We start from the raw sequence: 18,152 nt of genomic DNA, 5'->3' as shown, positions 1-18,152 counted from the left end.
AATGTTTAGATAATTGCACTTGAATTTGAGAGAAAAGTTCATACACTCCCGTGGAACGCCCATGTTCAGCCCATTTTACGATAAAACAACAAAATATGATTAGTATTTTCTACTTATAAATAAAAACAGAATTTATGTTTACCTGATAAATTTCTTTCTCCAACGGTGTGTCCGGTCCACGGCGTCATCCTTACTTGTGGGATATTCTCTTCCCCAACAGGAAATGGCAAAGAGCCCAGCAAAGCTGGTCACATGATCCCTCCTAGGCTCCGCCTACCCCAGTCATTCGACCGACGTTAAGGAGGAATAATAGCATAGGAGAAACCATATGGTACCGTGGTGACTGTAGTTAAAGAAAATAAATTATCAGACCTGATTAAAAAACCAGGGCGGGCCGTGGACCGGACACACCGTTGGAGAAAGAAATTTATCAGGTAAACATAAATTCTGTTTTCTCCAACATAGGTGTGTCCGGTCCACGGCGTCATCCTTACTTGTGGGAACCAATACCAAAGCTTTAGGACACGGATGAAGGGAGGGAGCAAATCAGGTCACCTAAATGGAAGGCACCACGGCTTGCAAAACCTTTCTCCCAAAAATAGCCTCAGAAGAAGCAAAAGTATCAAACTTGTAAAATTTGGTAAAAGTGTGCAGTGAAGACCAAGTCGCTGCCCTACATATCTGATCAACAGAAGCCTCGTTCTTGAAGGCCCATGTGGAAGCCACAGCCCTAGTGGAATGAGCCGTGATTCTTTCGGGAGGCTGCCGTCCGGCAGTCTCGTAAGCCAATCTGATGATGCTTTTAATCCAAAAAGAGAGAGAGGTAGAAGTTGCTTTTTGACCTCTCCTTTTACCTGAATAAACAACAAACAGGGAAGATGTTTGTCTAAAATCCTTTGTAGCATCTAAATAGAATTTTAGAGCGCGAACAACATCCAAATTGTGCAACAAGCGTTCCTTCTTTGAAACTGGTTTCGGACACAGAGAAGGTACGATAATCTCCTGGTTAATGTTTTTGTTAGAAACAACTTTTGGAAGAAAACCAGGTTTAGTACGTAAAACCACCTTATCTGCATGGAACACCAGATAAGGAGGAGAACACTGCAGAGCAGATAATTCTGAAACTCTTCTAGCAGAAGAAATTGCAACTAAAAACAAAACTTTCCAAGATAATAACTTAATATCAACGGAATGTAAGGGTTCAAACGGAACCCCCTGAAGAACTGAAAGAACTAAATTGAGACTCCAAGGAGGAGTCAAAGGTTTGTAAACAGGCTTGATTCTAACCAGAGCCTGAACAAAGGCTTGAACATCTGGCACAGCTGCCAGTTTTTTGTGAAGTAACACCGACAAGGCAGAAATCTGTCCCTTCAGGGAACTTGCCGATAATCCTTTTTCCAATCCTTCTTGAAGGAAGGATAGAATCCTAGGAATCTTAACCTTGTCCCAAGGGAATCCTTTAGATTCACACCAACAGATATATTTTTTCCAAATTTTGTGGTAAATCTTTCTAGTTACAGGCTTTCTGGCCTGAACAAGAGTATCGATAACAGAATCTGAGAAACCTCGCTTCGATAAAATCAAGCGTTCAATCTCCAAGCAGTCAGCTGGAGTGAAACCAGATTCGGATGTTCGAACGGACCCTGAACAAGAAGGTCTCGTCTCAAAGGTAGCTTCCAAGGTGGAGCCGATGACATATTCACCAGATTTTCACCACAGTGTCTTAAAGCCTTGAAAATATTGCACACCAATTTTGGAAGCTTTAACCCTTAAAATAACGGAACCGGAGCCGTTTTAAGCTTTAACCCCTTTACAGTCCCTGGTATCTGCTTTGCTGAGACCCAACCAAACCCAAGGGGAATACGATACCAAATGATGCCTTCAGAAGTCTTTTATAAGTATCAGAGCTCCTCTCACATGCGACTGCATGCCATGCCTCTCAAAAACAAGTGCGCAACACCGGCGCGAAAATGAGACTCTGCCTATGCTTTGGGAAAGCCCCTAAAGAATAAGGTGTCTAAAACAGTGCCTGCCGATATTATTATATCAAAATACCCAGAATAAATGATTCCTCAAGGCTAAATAAGTGTTAATATCAATCGATTTAGCCCAAAAAATGTCTACAGTCTAAATAAGCCCTTGTGAAGCCCTTATTTACAATCATAATAAACATGGCTTACCGGATCCCATAGGGAAAATGACAGCTTCCAGCATTACATCGTCTTGTTAGAATGTGTCATACCTCAAGCAGCAAAGGACTGCAAACTGTTCCCCCAACTGAAGTTAATGCTCTCAACAGTCCTGTGTGGAACAGCCATGGATTTTAGTTACGGTTGCTAAAATCATTTTCCTCATACAAACAGAATTCTTCATCTCTTTTCTGTTTCTGAGTAAATAGTACGTACCAGCACTATTTGAAAATAACAAACTCTTGATTGAATAATGAAAAACTACAGTTAAACACTAAAAAACTCTAAGCCATCTCCGTGGAGATGTTGCCTGTACAACGGCAAAGAGAATGACTGGGGTAGGCGGAGCCTAGGAGGGATCATGTGACCAGCTTTGCTGGGCTCTTTGCCATTTCCTGTTGGGGAAGAGAATATCCCACAAGTAAGGATGACGCCGTGGACCGGACACACCTATGTTGGAGAAAATTGATATGTGTTTTTTGCACATCCAGTGTACGCTGTGCATATTTAATATGATTTATTTCTGTGTAATTTATATACAATTTTTGTTTTTATAAAATACAATTTTGATGCACCTTAACAATACAATTTGTTCCTGCATATTCATGTGTGAATGGTTCAAATATTCATTTAGTATTATTTTTTATTTACACACTTTTGTAATGTATGTATCTCCTTCTCATACAAAAATGCAGTATACGCCCCTTAGGGAGACACACTGTTTTTAGTTGAAATATTTTTTATTGAGTGTAAAACATCGTAATAATAAGAACATACATAATAGAAATCCAGGTCACCATTGACCCACCCAACACCGGGTGTAACAAATCTACATGTCGTATGAAACCTTGAGGAAAAAAAGTCCCAATCCTCAAGTGGGCCCTTGGCAGTCCAGTTACACTTTGTTTGTTTTTTATAAGAAATACAATAAAGAATACAGAAAAAAAAAAAAAAGAAAACATTTGTGAAATAAACAGTAACAATATTAAACCTTTCAGATCGCTGTGTGCTCATCTTTCAACCTCTTGTCTCATGATATCTCAATCACGTCATTGAATATGTAATTAATCCTGGCTTTATCAGTCTCCTAGCCTTTCCCCCTTATGTGGTATAGCGGAGATCACTATTGGTTCCCCCCATTATCCAGTAGAACCAGATTTTGCTAAAAGTGTCCATCTTGTTCTGTAGATGGGCTGCTGTCTCATGCATAGCGTACACATTAGTAAGTTTATTGATAATCTCTGACCATTCTGGTACTCCTATCTTCCAATGTTTAGCTATTGAGGTCCTAATTGTAGTGAAGATTATTCTAAAGAAGGTATTTATGTGGGAGTTATAGCCCTGGGTTCTGATATTTAATAATGCCTGTGGGGCGCCAATTTCAATTTTGAGGTCAGATTCCATATATTTTTGACTTTGGGGCACTCCCACCACATATGTATGTATGTGCCTTTAGTCTTGCACCCTCTATAACAAAAATGAGACACACTGTTTTTAAGGTAAAAAGTGGCTTTAGATAATTCCACCAGGGAAGAAGTACTGGCAAGCATTTTTAAATAATCTCGCCACCTAGAGACCTTTAGATCAGTGTTTCTCAACCGTGCCGTGAGAAATCCTCAGGTGTGCCACGGCAGACTAACAACAGTGCGGGGGTGTCCCTCTTTCAAATTTTGAAATATTGGGATGTATGTGACAGGCTCATCAGGCATCATTTACAACCATGACATTGACATTCATTCACAGACAATCATTATGATCGTTTGTGAATGAATGTCAATATGTCACGTATAGTTTGTAGGAGGCATGGCATGACAGCACAGTACAGTGTGTGTGTATATATATATATATATATATATATATATACTGTATTAGGCTACAATGTGTGATTTTGTAAAACTTTGGGATGGTGGTGTGCCACAGGATTTTTTATTGTAAAAAAGTGTGCCACAGTAAAAAAAAGGTTGCAAATCACTGCTTTAGATAATCAACCTCTTGGTTTTAAGTCAGCAGAAGTGAATTGAAGCTGTGTCTGTATGTAATGCCGGTATCTGAAAAACAAATCAGCAATATAAAGAGCAGTTGCAAGGAATAAAGAAAGTACCTTCAGATCACTAAATTCATCTTCAGGAAGGTGAAAGGGTCCTATCTTTGAAACGTCCAGTACAACATGAATTCAGTGAGATTGGCTAAAAGGAAAAAACATAAAACAACATATTATAGCATTTATATGATAGATAAAAAAATTCAACATAAACAAAATTTAATTTGTAGGCTGTACCTAGTGGGCAGTCATACAATTTGGTAAGGAAACTGCATATGTGAAGATCCCTAGGAAGCTGAAGATGTACTTGTTCAATGCAGCAAACGCTACACCTACAGAAGTCTACCAAACCCACATGCCTTGACTAGAAAGGTCTTGACAAAGGTTTTACACTGAAATGAGCAGAACAGCGACTGTTGCACATGGAAGAATTTAAGTATACCGGCAGAGCAGACCAGGGAGCGGAGGAATATTCCATGAGTATGACCGCTGGGGAGTCTGTTTAAAGGCATTGATCCTGACAAGTTGCACAATTGCTACGGATTTCCACAGCAACCTAAAGTGTATAGACAGAGTGAACCATATACGAGTGAGTGCCGATTTGGTATAACCACTGGGGAGCCAGTATCACTGAGCTAATGCTGTTGTTAACAGTCACCTAAACCAGAGATATATCAAGTAAGCCTTCTTAATAATATTGTTATTCAATGCAAGTATTAAAGGGGCTGTATACTGAAACTTCACTGTATCTGTGAGCCAATAAGATACCTGAGTATAAAGGCTTTACACCAGTAACACCAACTACAAACTAACTAACATGGATTGTGCATGAATGGAGAATCTGTTTACCGATTGGTCATCATAGGTTACGTGACCATAGGAAAACAGACTTAAAAGGAGATTACACATGTTACAAAATTATTAAGGTACCTTAATTGTTTTTACAGTGATTCTATTATAGAAGTCCTAGGCAACTGACTTTACTATTAGTCCCATAATTCTACAAATCGATCTTTTTTGAGGAAAATCCTACAAAAACTATTTCAGTTTCAAAGGTATTAGAAATACTTTAACACCGGTGTACACCAAATATATATTTTGATTGCATTTTATTTGCCATCTTTTACTGATGAATTTCAAAGATTGTAGAAGAGTAATTTCTATGTTTATGAATTGCACAATAGATATTTGAACATATTATACATTTCATTTGATATTTTTATTAAATTACAGTTTTATAATTTTTAGTTGCTCAGCCATTTGTGTTTAATAATGTTGCTATTTATTCCTTGCTCCAAGTCATTAATAAAAATATTAAAAAGAAGAGGGCCCAGTACTGTTTCCTGGGAGACTTTATCTCAGATCTTGGTGAAATAGTTATGTCCTGGCTACAGGTGCGTTATGTATGGATCTGGTCTGTTTGACATTTCCATATTGTACTGACTACTGTTTTGACTGTTTTGTTGATAATTCTAATAAAAATTATAATGTAAAAAACGTTTAGGCTGTAATAGCACTTCATAAACAAATTTAAATATGTGACAATATGACAAACAGGGACAATATTTTATTACTCTTAAAGGGATAGTAAACATTAGATATAAAACACCTTGAGCACCATATACAACTTGTCAAAAGTAAACTTTCATAAAACCAGCTTTCCAGGCATCCAATTGTTTGGATATTGATTACACCATAGGGTTTATAGGAAGTGCACCCCTGCAGTTTCTGACAGCTGGTCTCAGTGAAGGAATACTGCACACCCACACTAAAGCCTGGGAAACCGGCACAGCTAACTAAATTATGGATCAGGATGTGCACAAACTGAAGGGGAAGGGAATGGGGTGTGGAGCTCCTCTGACATGGAATAGGGAAGTAAACAGTGCAGCCCTGGAGGAGGGCTAATAAAAATGAAAGATATCAATGTACAAGGCATATATTTTTAAAGGTATATTCTAAAAACAATAAATAACGTTTTAATGCAATAAAAAGATGCAATAAAAGTATTCACAATTAAATAATGGATTACTAAGAATGTTTATGAGTTGCTATAATACACATTGTTTACTGCCACTTTAACAGTGAGAGACCATAATGGCCTTATTAGAAGCCAGGGACAGTTTTATGCATATAAACCTTGGAATAATTTGGCACAATCTCAACAGCACAATGTCAACTCTTCCAATCTCATTCAAGACAATGCATATATTATTGAACTCATGGTCATGGATGCTCATTTCAGATTACAAGTTCAATAATACATGCACTGTCGTGAGAAAGCTTGGAGTTAGCGTGTGTGGAGGCTTGTTCCCTATAAAAACACGTTCACAACTGAGAAATCTTGTTTAAGGGTCTCTTAGAAACATACTAACCAGCAAGGAAGTAGGATTGAGATGAACAATTTTAAAGAAATGAAGATCCTGTAAATAAATGATACATTTAAAGTGTTTACATTGAGACTTGCAAACACTTCTACTCACTACTGCCCTATTCTTCCCAAGGATCCCTAGTTATATATTGCTGTCTATAGATAAGATAATTGGCTATACTTCACTTAGTGGGATTACTTTCTATGTACCCACCATCAGTATGTACAGTAGAATTTTGGAGATAAATTTCTCATCTGTAAACGGGATTACTAGTCATCAGTGTTTACCAGAATTAAAGTTTTTCTCTGTGTGGGGCTTGACAAATAATGGGAACCAGGTTGCCACATTGACAAAACATCTAAATCTGGTTCCTTGTATATTGCCCCCAGAAAACCTGTGTCAAGATTCATGATCCGTCTAAACTTGACTGCTAAGCACCCACATAGCATTGATATTTTACTCTCTGGGTTGTCTGCACTTCACAGGTTTTGAAAAAGAAGAAAGCAAGAGGGCACTGAAACTGGCTACACCACAAAGCTGCAGCAGCAAGGCACAAGTAACATGCTGCAGTCCCTGGAATGCAGCCTTCTGCCTTATTCCTATAACATTATTATTATTTTTGGTTATTTGTAGAGCGCCAACAGATTCCGCAGGACTATAAACATAGGCAATATACAAGGTAGCAATTATTGGGATCAAATGGGTAGAGTGCCCTGCCTAGAGTCGCACTGTTGTAGTCAGCTCTTGTGAAGGTGATCTGAAAGCAGTTGGGCTTTTAGGCTTACATTCTAAGGAGGGTCATGGTGTATAGCAATGAAGGAGTGGAACTGGTATTAGGAAAGGTTAGTGTAGGTTGAATGCATCCCTGAACAGAAGAGTCTTTAGGGAGTGCTTGAAGCTTTCAAAACTAGGGGAGGGTCTTGTGGAGCGAGGCAGAGGGTTCCACAAGATAGGGGCCAGTCTGGGGAAGTCCTGTAAAAGGGAATGAGGAGGTAACAAGAGAGGAGAGTAGGAGGTCAAGAGCAGAGCGAAGGGGACGGGAGGGAGAGTATATAGAGACAAGGTCGGAGATATAGAGGGGAGCAGTGCAGTTGAGGGCTTTGTATGTCAGAGTGAGAATTTTGTGTTTAATCCTGGAGGCAAGAGGAAGCCAGTGAAGGGATTGGCAGAGAGGTGCAGCAGATGAAGAGTGACGTGTAAGGAAGATGAGCATGGCAGAGGCATTCATTATGGATTGTAAAGGAGCTAGATGGCAGTTAGGGAGACCAGAGAGGACGGAGTTGCAATAGTCAAGGCAGGAAAGGATGAGAGAATGGATTAAGATCTTAGTTGTGTCTTGAGTAAGGAAATGTCTAATTTTAGAGATGTTTTTAAAAGGTGGAAGCAGCAGGATTTAGCCAAGGCCTGAATGTGAGGAGTGAAAGAAAAATATAAGTCAAGTGTGACCCCAAGACATCGGGCATGCGGGGTACGGGTAATGATGGAGTTGTCGACAGTGATAAAGAGATGGGGGGTGGAGATTTTAGAAGAAGGGGGGAAAATAAGGAGCTCAGTTTTGGAGAGCTTTAGCTTAATGTAGTGAGGACATCCAGGAAGAGATGTGAGAAAGACAGTTTAGATAGTGACACGGGTTAGCAAGGAAGGAGATAGGTCTGGAGCAGAGATGTAGATTTGAGTGTCGTTGGCATACAAATGATATTGAAACCTGTGGGACTTCATTAGGGAACCTAATGATGGCATGTAGTTTGAGAAGAGAAGGGGACCGAGGACAGAGCCTTGCGGTACCCCAACAGAAAGTGGTAACGGGGCAGAGGAAGCCCCAGAGAAGGCTACACTAAAGGTACGGTTAGACAGGTAGGAAGAGAACATTCAAAGGAACAGGGCCACAACCTTCTCCAGGGAACCAAAGCTCATTTTCTAGGTGACCGTTAATCAAGCCAATTATTTTTTGATTTTGTGCCGTGGGTGTGGGTGTGCGTGTGTGAGACGAGACTGCAGCAGTGAATTAATCTTGTGCCTGCCCCACTACACTGCAACCTTGTAATAGTGCCACAAAGAGAGACCAAGAACTTGGAAATTACACTTGCAAAAGTAAAGAAGAGAAGTGTTATAATACAAGAGGCAGCAATAAGCAATCAGAGATTGCAGCTACAGTTTATTTCTTTTACTTCTGTCGTCTTACCATGGCATTTTCCTGCACTCTTTAATTCATACTATATACTATATATTTATGTAGCCACACTATACAGGCCTTGCATTGCAAAGCACTACCTAAATCAGTCTCCCCTTGTAAAGAAGCCAATGGCAAAAATACAATTTGGTGCATGTGCAGCAAGCACTATAGTTCTACCAGAAATGGTTCTGTACTGTGTGCTGGTTTCAGCACAATTTTAGTTTACTCATATTAGCTCCCATAACTTGATGCAACCTGTCACATAAGCAATGTTCCCTGGGTTAGTAGGTACAAGGAAAGTGATGTAGGCCAGTCAAATTATGCTTCTCGGTAGCTGGAAATTGTTGTTTCATAAATAAGTAGATCTATATTTTTTTTCACAGATTTTCCTACAACTCTACTAACCAATCAGCACCCTGTTTACGGGGATATAGTAGTAACATGCATGGTGGTTCACAGGTGCAGAAAGACAGAAAACAAGAGTCTTTACACAGCAAAACCCTCCCGTATTCTCTTTCCTTGTGGTGGTGCAGCAATTATTCTGTTCAATTAATTTAAACTATACAGCTGCTGTCTTCTGCTTACATGATCCATTGAGAGAAATATCTCTGGCAATCTTCTTATGCACCACCACCACCCTTTTCTATTGATAATATAAGTAAATTGGAAAGTTGCTTAAAATGTATGCTTTTCCTGAATCATGAAAGAAAAAAAAAAAATGTGTTTCATGTCCCTTTAATATTGCATTATCGGTTATCATTTTGAGTTAAATAGAGAAAAGTGATACACCACAAAACAGATGATGCCATGTTAGATAATGCAGGACCAATTCACATTAGAAAAGAACAGCTGTTTGTAAAAAAGTTGGTGACAAGGTGATGAGCAACAAGACAAAACAGGTTGTGAACTGCATGAAATCCCCTGGGCTGGCAGTACAGTTGTGGCAAGCAATGCACACCTGCCAAGCTAGGCTCCTCTGTGTCTAGAAATCAGGCACTTGAGGAAAGTAAGGGATGGAGTCAGTAGCTGTCTATGATATAGAAACACATATTTACATTATTATACAGCTCCTATTTTTTTTAAGCTGGTCCTTTCTGCTTTCTAACAAAATGTATCACTATATTTTTCAGTAAGAGGAAATGTCACTAGAATTTGGATTAAATGAGTCTGTCACCACTAAGGGCTAGATTACAAGTGGAGCGCTAAATTATTTATTATAAACAGGCAATAATTAACCAGTCATTATAAGTGGCTGGTTATTGCCCCCAAGGCAGAACACTGTGCAATGTGCAATTTCATCACAGAAACTGTGCTATGTCTGCAGAAAGTCTGGCCGTGGCAGTTAAAAAAAAAAAAAAAAAATTGCCTGCACGTTCCATTCTATCTCAGTCTAAATATTTACTACCTTCCTCTCCAATTTCCTCCCCCTTCCTGAACTCCTCCAGTGCGGTACAGGGTAACAGAACATTGCAGAAAAGGTAAGTCAGGGCTTAACAAAATTTAAGGAGCCAACCAATATGCTATTAGTTTTTTAATAAATGTGTGTTAATATGTATGTGTGTGTTTTTTTTGTATGTGTGTATATGTTAGTGAGTGTGTGTGCATGTATGTGTGTATATGTTAAAATGTGTATATGTTAGGGTGTGCATGTATGCGTGTATATGTTAAAATGTGTGCATATATATTAATGTGTGTGTGTATATATATTGTCAGGGGTACCTAAACTTTTGCATACAACTATATACAGGTGGCCCTCGGTTTACAACGGTTCAATTTGCACCGTTTCAGAATAACAACCTTTTTTTATTCAGTCATGTGACTGCTATTGAAAAGCATTGAGAAGCAGTGCATTGATTAAAATAGCCAGTAGGTGGAGCTGTCCGCTTGTGTTGCAGCAAAGATATGCAATCCAAGCAAGCTGAAATTAATCAGTTTAACCAGACCTGAGCTATCGAGCAGATTTCAAAGGAACAAGATCTTCCGGTCTATAAATCAGTCCAGATTGGAATGCATAGAAAGAACTGTTTGCCGAAAAATGCAAGTAAAGTCTGTGTTGTGTGATTATTTTATTAGGTTTATAATGCTGTTTATCAAATGTTTTTGTTAATTTAACTTAGTTTAATTATATATTCTGTGTTGTGTGATTATTTTATTAGGTTGATAATGCTGTTTATCAAATGTTTTTGTTAATTTAACTTAGTTTAATTATATATTCTGTGTTGTGTGAGTACTTTATTAGGTTTATAATGCTGTTCAGCATTTAAAGTCTTCATTTTAAAGCTTTAAAAAGAATGTATTAGGTGTTACTTATGACAATTTTGAGAGGGGCCTGGAACCTAACTCCCTCACTTCCCATTGACTTACATTATAAACTGGGTTTCAATTTACAACGGTTTCGATTTACAACCATTCCTTCTGGAACCTAACCCCAGCGTAAACTGAGGGCTATATATATATATATATATATATATATATATATATATATATATATATATATATATATATATATATATATATATATATATATATATATATATATATATATATATATATATATATATATATATATATATATATATATATATATATATTTGTATGCAAAAGTTTAGGTACCCTGACAATTTCCATTTATAAATAATTGGGTGTTTGGATCAGCAATTACATTTTGATCTATCAAATAACTGAAGGACACATTAATATTTCAGTAGTGAAATTAGGTTTATTGGATTAGCAGAAAATGTGCAATATGCATAAAAATGAAATTAGACAGTTGCATAAATGTGGACACCATTGTCATTTTTAATACCCGTAACTACCTAGCACTGATTCATTGGAACACACAATTGGTTTGGTGAGCCCATTAAGCCTTGAACTTCATAGACAGGTGCATCCAATCATGAGAAAATGTATTTAAGGTGGCCAATTGCAAGTTGTAGTTCTCTTTGACTCTCCTCTGAAGAGTGGCAATATGGGGGCCTCAAAACAACTTTCAAATGACCTGAAAACAAAGATTGTTCAACATTATGGTTTAGGGGAAGGCTACAAAAAGCTATTGCAGAGATTTAAGCTGTCAGTGTCCACTGTGAGGAACATAGTGAGGAAATGGAAGACCACAGGCGCAGTTCTTGTTAAGGCCAGAAGTGGCAGGCCAAGTAAAATAGCGGACAGGCAAAGGATGGTGAGAACGGTAAAAAACAGCCCACAGACCACCTCCAAAGACCTACAACATCATCTTGCTGCAGATGGTGTCACTGTGCATCGTTCAACAATTCAGCGCACTTTGCACAAAGAGAAGCTATATGGGAGAGTGATGCCACGCCACAAACAGAGTCACTTGAGGTATGCAAACGCACATTTGGACAAGCCAGCTTCATTTTGGAAGAAGGTGCTGTGGACTGATGAAACAAAGATTGAGTCATTTGATCATAACAAGGGGCGTTATGCATGGCGGCAAAAGAACACAGCATTCCAAGACAAACACTTGCTACCCACAGTAAAATTTGGTGGATTTTCCATCATGCTGTGGGGCTGTGGGGCCAGTGCCGGTACTGGGAATCTTGTTAAAGTTGAGGAATAATGTTGAGGAATCAGTCACAAAGTTGAAGTTACGCCAGGGCTAGATATTTCAACAAGACAACGACCCAAAACACTGCTCAAAATCTACTCTGGCATTTATGCAGAGGAACAAGTACAATGTTCTGGAATGGCCATCCCAGTCCCCAGACCTGAATATCATTGAAAATCTGTGGGGTGATTTGAAGCGGACTGTCCATGCTCGGCAGCCATCAAACCTAACTGAACTGAAGATGTTTTGCAAGGAGGAATGGTCCAAAATACTTTCATTCAGAATCCAGACACTCATTACAGGCTATAGGAAGCATCTAGAGGCTGTTATTTCTGCTAAAGGAGGCTCTACTAAATATTGATGCAATATTTCTGTTGGGGTGCCCAAATTTATGCACCTGTCTAATTTCATTTTGATGCATATTGCACATTTTCTGTTAATCCAATAAACCTCATTTCACTACTGAAATATTACTGTGTCCTTCAGTTATTTAATAGATCAAAGTGAAATTGCTGACCCAAACACCCAATTATTTATAAATGAAAATCATGGGAATTGTCAAGGGTGCCTAAACTTTTGCAGACGACTATATATATATATATATATATATATATATATGTGTGTGTATATATATTTATATATTGGGACTCATTTCTAAGTGCCATCCTTGAGGAAGCAAAATAGTATACATCAGCATTATAAACATGGAGCAGCAGCCCCTCCAAAATAAGCATATAGACACCAGCAGTACAGTAGAGCAGGTTCCCAGGCAGATTGACACTGTGGGAACGTACAGCAAACATCAGTGAGGCTGTACATAAACCTGTCCTCATGCACACCGAGTAAGGGCAAAAAACGCAGTAACACTGGCTCCTCAGAGACACTGCAGAAAATGTTTCACTAAAAAAAAAAAATATCATTGAAGAAAATGAAAATAAGTTCTGCCTCTGGGGTTATTGTTACCGCGACCTCGCAGTAGCAATTAGTGCTCCTAAAATCAGAGATTAGATATCTGGCTAATTTTCTAAAAGTGACCCAAATTACCTCAAAATAGAGGGCATTGTATTTTTTAATAAAAATAGCTTCTTCTTCTTTTTTAAATTAAAAACAACTGCACTAGGCAGAATTTGGGGTCTAAAGTTGCTGGGAGTGGGGTGTTAGAAAAAAACGGCACTGAAAAGTTCTTTTACATTGCGGTCTACGGGAACTGTGTGTTCCCATAGACCACAATGTAAATATATAAGTATATGATTATCTACATATATATTTATGTTAATATGTGTATATACACATATTAACACATAAATATATATGTATATAATCATATACATATATATTTAAAAATGCTACCCATCACTGTGCTTCTTACCCCCTTCGCAACGCAAGGTTCTGATGCATCAGAACAAGGCTCCCATAGGAGCCTATGGAAGCCCGCAATGCTTCCTAGTAATGTGTTTAACTTGTAATACCAGCGCTCCACTTGTAATCTGGCCCTAAGATTTTTTTTCCCAATGAGCACTTTCAATCAAAAGTTTATACATCCCTACATTAAAGCAGAAGCCATTTTTATAAACACTTATCCATAGCAGCATTACTAACAAAGAGTTAAACGCTTACTATCACTGTTAAGAATTTACATCTCAACGAGATGCATAAATCCTGGCATTTTGGAATACAATCAGCTCTGTTAATAGTTGGTAATTATTTTTCACATTTAAGGAAGGTGAAATCTGTCACCTAAAGTCTGTGTTACAAGCCCATAATAAACTCTTTATACAGAAGCAAGCTAAGGGTATTTTCCACCTAGATGCAGAAATTCAACCCCAAGCACACCCAGAAAACACACAACATAATATTGCAACTTAATGTAATCATCAATTCAGAATCAATCATTGACCCTGTAGCCACATAATAGATTAGAACCCCTGGTTATTCTACCCCTGTGTCAACATCATGCCTCATAAGATTACAACTCAGATCAGACCCCTTTTCTACAGCCCACCTGTCAGCCCCATGCTAACATCACATCTCAGATCAGACCCCTTGTCCTACAGCCCACCTGTCAGCCCCATGCCAACATTACAACTCAGATCAGACCCCTTGTCTACAGCCCACCTGTCAGCCCCATGCTAACATCACATCTCAGATCAGACCCCTTGTCATACAGCCCACCTGTCAGCCCCGTGCTAACATCACAACTCAGATCAGAACCTTGTCTACAGCCCACTGTCAGTCCCATGACATCGGTTTTCAGATAGAGCATGCAATTTTAAATACATTTCCAAATTACTTCTAGTATCTAATTTGCTTTGTATCTCTTGAAAAGCACAACTAGGTAGGCTCAGAGGCAGCAATGCACTACTGGGAGCTGCTGATTGGCGGCTGCACATATATGCCTCTTGTCATTGACACACTCAATGTGTTAGCTGTCTCCCAGTAGTGCATTGCTACTCCTCCAACAAAGGATAAAGCAAATTTGATAATAGAAACAAATTGTAACGATGTTTAAAATTGTATGTACTATATTTTTTATATATATATTAATTTGTGTGTATATATAAATAAATAAATAAATGTATATGTTCTACAAATGGGCATGGGCAATAACTGTGCATTATGATAGTAGTCTATTCCACTGTAGATTTTTTTTTATTTACTAAAATTAGCCTTGCCGTTTTCGGATATACTAATCAACAATTTACATGTTATAACCTATTTTAAGGGCACCTTGTACATCTCTGCATTTAAATAGCAACTAAAGTGATATTTGCTAGCCTTTTTCTTGCTTTTGAAAACCCATAGTATAATTTTCAAATCCATCTGATTTTTTTTATATTATTGTGAATCACCAAATACAAGTAATGTAATATAACAAACTTAAAAAGAATGCTATTGTGAGCTCTGAAGTATATATGTGAAAAATAGATTTTTGGTTCAATATATATTCTTTCAGAATTTTAATTTTATTTATTTTTATGTTTACTTGCTGGACTAATTGTGTTTAACAACCCTGACAAAGGCCTATGAAACATCTTGATTTCCATAAAGCCATCTTAATAATACACACAATGACAATGTCTACTAAACTACCACACACCATTGTTTCTCCATTCTTGTGTAGCATCTTTCTTTCAACCACACAATGTATGCAAAAGATAATAACCCATGAAATTAAAATCAAAATCTTCTAATGTATAGAACAAATAAGTATAGTGAGAAATGATATCTAAACTTCTTCTAATATGCTTTTGTCAATCAAAAGCCCTGTGTAGTAAGTCACATACCTGCTTTGGTTCTTTCTTCTAATTATGAATGTCTAACCAAGCCTTTCCCAATCTCATGCATTTCCTGTACAAGAATACATTTACCCTGTCACTGTCCTTGAGTGTGACATAAAATTAAAGAGAAAGTCTACTTGAGAATTTTTATTATTTAAAAAAAAAAATAGATAATCCCTTTATTACCCATTTCCCAGATTTGCATAACCAACTCAGTTATAATAATATACGTTTTACCTTTTTGATTACCTTGTATCTAAGCCTCTGCAGACTGCCCCCTTATTTCAGTAATTTTGACAGACTTGCATTTTATCCAATCACTGCCCTCTCATAAGTAACTCTCTGTACGTGAGCACAATGTTATCTATATGGCACATATGAACTAATGCCTTCTAGCTGTGAAAAACTGTCAAATGCATTCAAATAGGAGGCCCTCAAGGGCTTAATAATTAGCATATAGGACTATCTAGGTTTAGCTTTCAACTAAGAATACCAAGAGAACAAAGCAAATTTGATTATAAAAGCTAAATGTAAAGTTGTTTAAAATGAAATGCCTTATCTGAATAATGAAAGTTTAAAGGGACACTGAAACCAATTTTTTCTTTTGTGATTCAGATAGAGCATGACATTTTAAGCAACTTTCTAATTTACTCCTATTATCAAATAAAACAAGTTTAGATGCCTTCTTTTTCAAATAAAGATAGCAAGAGAATTAAGAAAATTTGAGAATAGGGGTAAATTAAACAGTTGCTTAAAATTGCATGCTCTATCTGAATCATGAAAGAAAAAAAATTGGGTTCAGTGTCCCTTTAATTTTGACTAGACTGACCCTTTAAAGCACATAACAGTTGAAGTTCAGTTCAAAAAGCCACTACAGGAAGTGGCTATGTAACCAAGAACTGTTAAAATGAGGATGCGGAAACTACAGCAATATATGGGAGGTCTTGCACAGTGCCCACCTGTAGATGCTGCAATAGTAAACTGAGATTTGTCAACTGAGCATTTTGGTTATACAATGACACTCTGCATCTAACTGAACATGCCTGTCTGATTTTCAGGAAGCGTGTAACCCCCTTGTTCGGGCCATGCATTTGATTTCAACACAATGTGTGGCACTCTTGTTCGCTAAATTGTTAAAATTACAAAACATTTTGCAAAATAGGGCATCAAAAGATTATCAAACCACTGCTCTTGTCATCATATAAATCAATGGTGTGAGTACACAGTTATCATCCTTCATCAAGCAATAGCTGTGATGCTTCACTGCACCACCAATGCATAACAAGATAGACTTACATATGTGTACTGTACTTGTGTGTGTGTATATATATATATATATATATATATATATATATATATATATATATATATATATATATATATATATATATATATATAAAATGACTTCTTACGAATGCATTAAATCAATAGAAAGCTTGTTAGTATATGATGAAAATTATATAAATGTTTGAGAGTTTGTGTTATAATGTGAAAGAAAAGATTGCAAAAGTGCCAAAAATCCATAGTAATCAGTAAGGGGTTAATAAATTGTTTGGCACCTATATTCAATATATGTATAATCCAAGGATAACAGCATCCACCAGATAGTGTAAACAGAGAGAACAAGGAAATCTCTTATAGAATCCAAAGCAATGGGGGAGGGGGCTTCTCGGTATAAATGGGGCAGGCCTAAGGGGGATCTAGGCAAATGAAATGTGGGGTTAACCATTATTAAACGAGGAAAAGACTACTGGATATAGTGGGAGTGAGAGATAACTGGGTTGATACATCCAAGCGGACCACATGAAGCCCCCCGGCTGTCGGCGCTCCCACAGAGGCCCAAGCAAAGTACCTTATACACGCCTACTACATTATGAAGTAGCGTGTTGCTTAACACTATAACCCTCACGTCGTCCCTGTACAAACTTACCGCGAATGCAGACCGTTAAATAAACACTCATCTTCTAGCGGAGAGAGTAGAGGGTGGGGCTTTGCTGGGTTGAGAAGGGAGCTCCGGGGCTAAGGATGAAGTCACAGCCCGAGGAGGAGGCGCCCCAGACTGGGGGATCACTGCTTCCGTTGGCTGCCTATGTACTCTCCAGTCTTGCTCAGTCTCCTCATCACAACCTCTTCTCCCATGCTGCTGCTGCTGAAGCCAGCCCAACATCTCCAGGGGCTACCAGTTTCTCCTTTTGTCTGGCTCCTTGCTTCAGCTGCTCCCCCTTCCTTTCATGTTGTATACATTATTCATATTATCAGACTCACCTTTCCTGAGGGGGATCACAGGGTTGCCATTTCTGTGTTCTTAGTGTAACCAATATTTCACAAATGACAGATAAAAGAAAGTTGTGGAAATATATTCGGAATATAAATCATTTGTGTACGATGCAAGCGTAGCAACTATTAATAATTAGTTGCATTAATTGTAATTAGTTTTGTACATGTTTGCGTTGTGTTGTCTCTCACTTTCTTTACCCTTTTGCCCGTTGAGCCATTTCATCATACCGCTGACTTAGAACGACAAGGAAGTTTGTTTC

General features: G+C 37.9%; 1 protein-coding gene across 1 annotated transcript in view; it reads right to left on the bottom strand.

Moving 5' to 3' along the window:
• The window catches only part of ATP8B4 (ATPase phospholipid transporting 8B4 (putative)), a 932,005-nt gene extending 914,060 nt beyond the window's left edge, over positions 1-17,945 (bottom strand). Inside the window, exons 1-2 of the mRNA XM_053717452.1 lie at positions 17,546-17,945; positions 4,291-4,375 (exon numbers count right to left, since the gene is read on the bottom strand). The gene's annotated coding sequence lies outside the window, so the exon portion shown is untranslated. The remainder of the gene's footprint in view (positions 1-4,290; positions 4,376-17,545) is intronic.
• Positions 17,946-18,152: the final 207 nt, after the last annotated feature.

The sequence above is a fragment of the Bombina bombina genome, chromosome 6, assembly GCF_027579735.1.
Source record: "Bombina bombina isolate aBomBom1 chromosome 6, aBomBom1.pri, whole genome shotgun sequence".
NCBI classification, from domain to species: Eukaryota; Metazoa; Chordata; class Amphibia; order Anura; family Bombinatoridae; genus Bombina; species Bombina bombina.
Note: the sequence above shows the minus strand (reverse complement) of the source record. Positions and strands in the feature narration are given on the sequence as shown.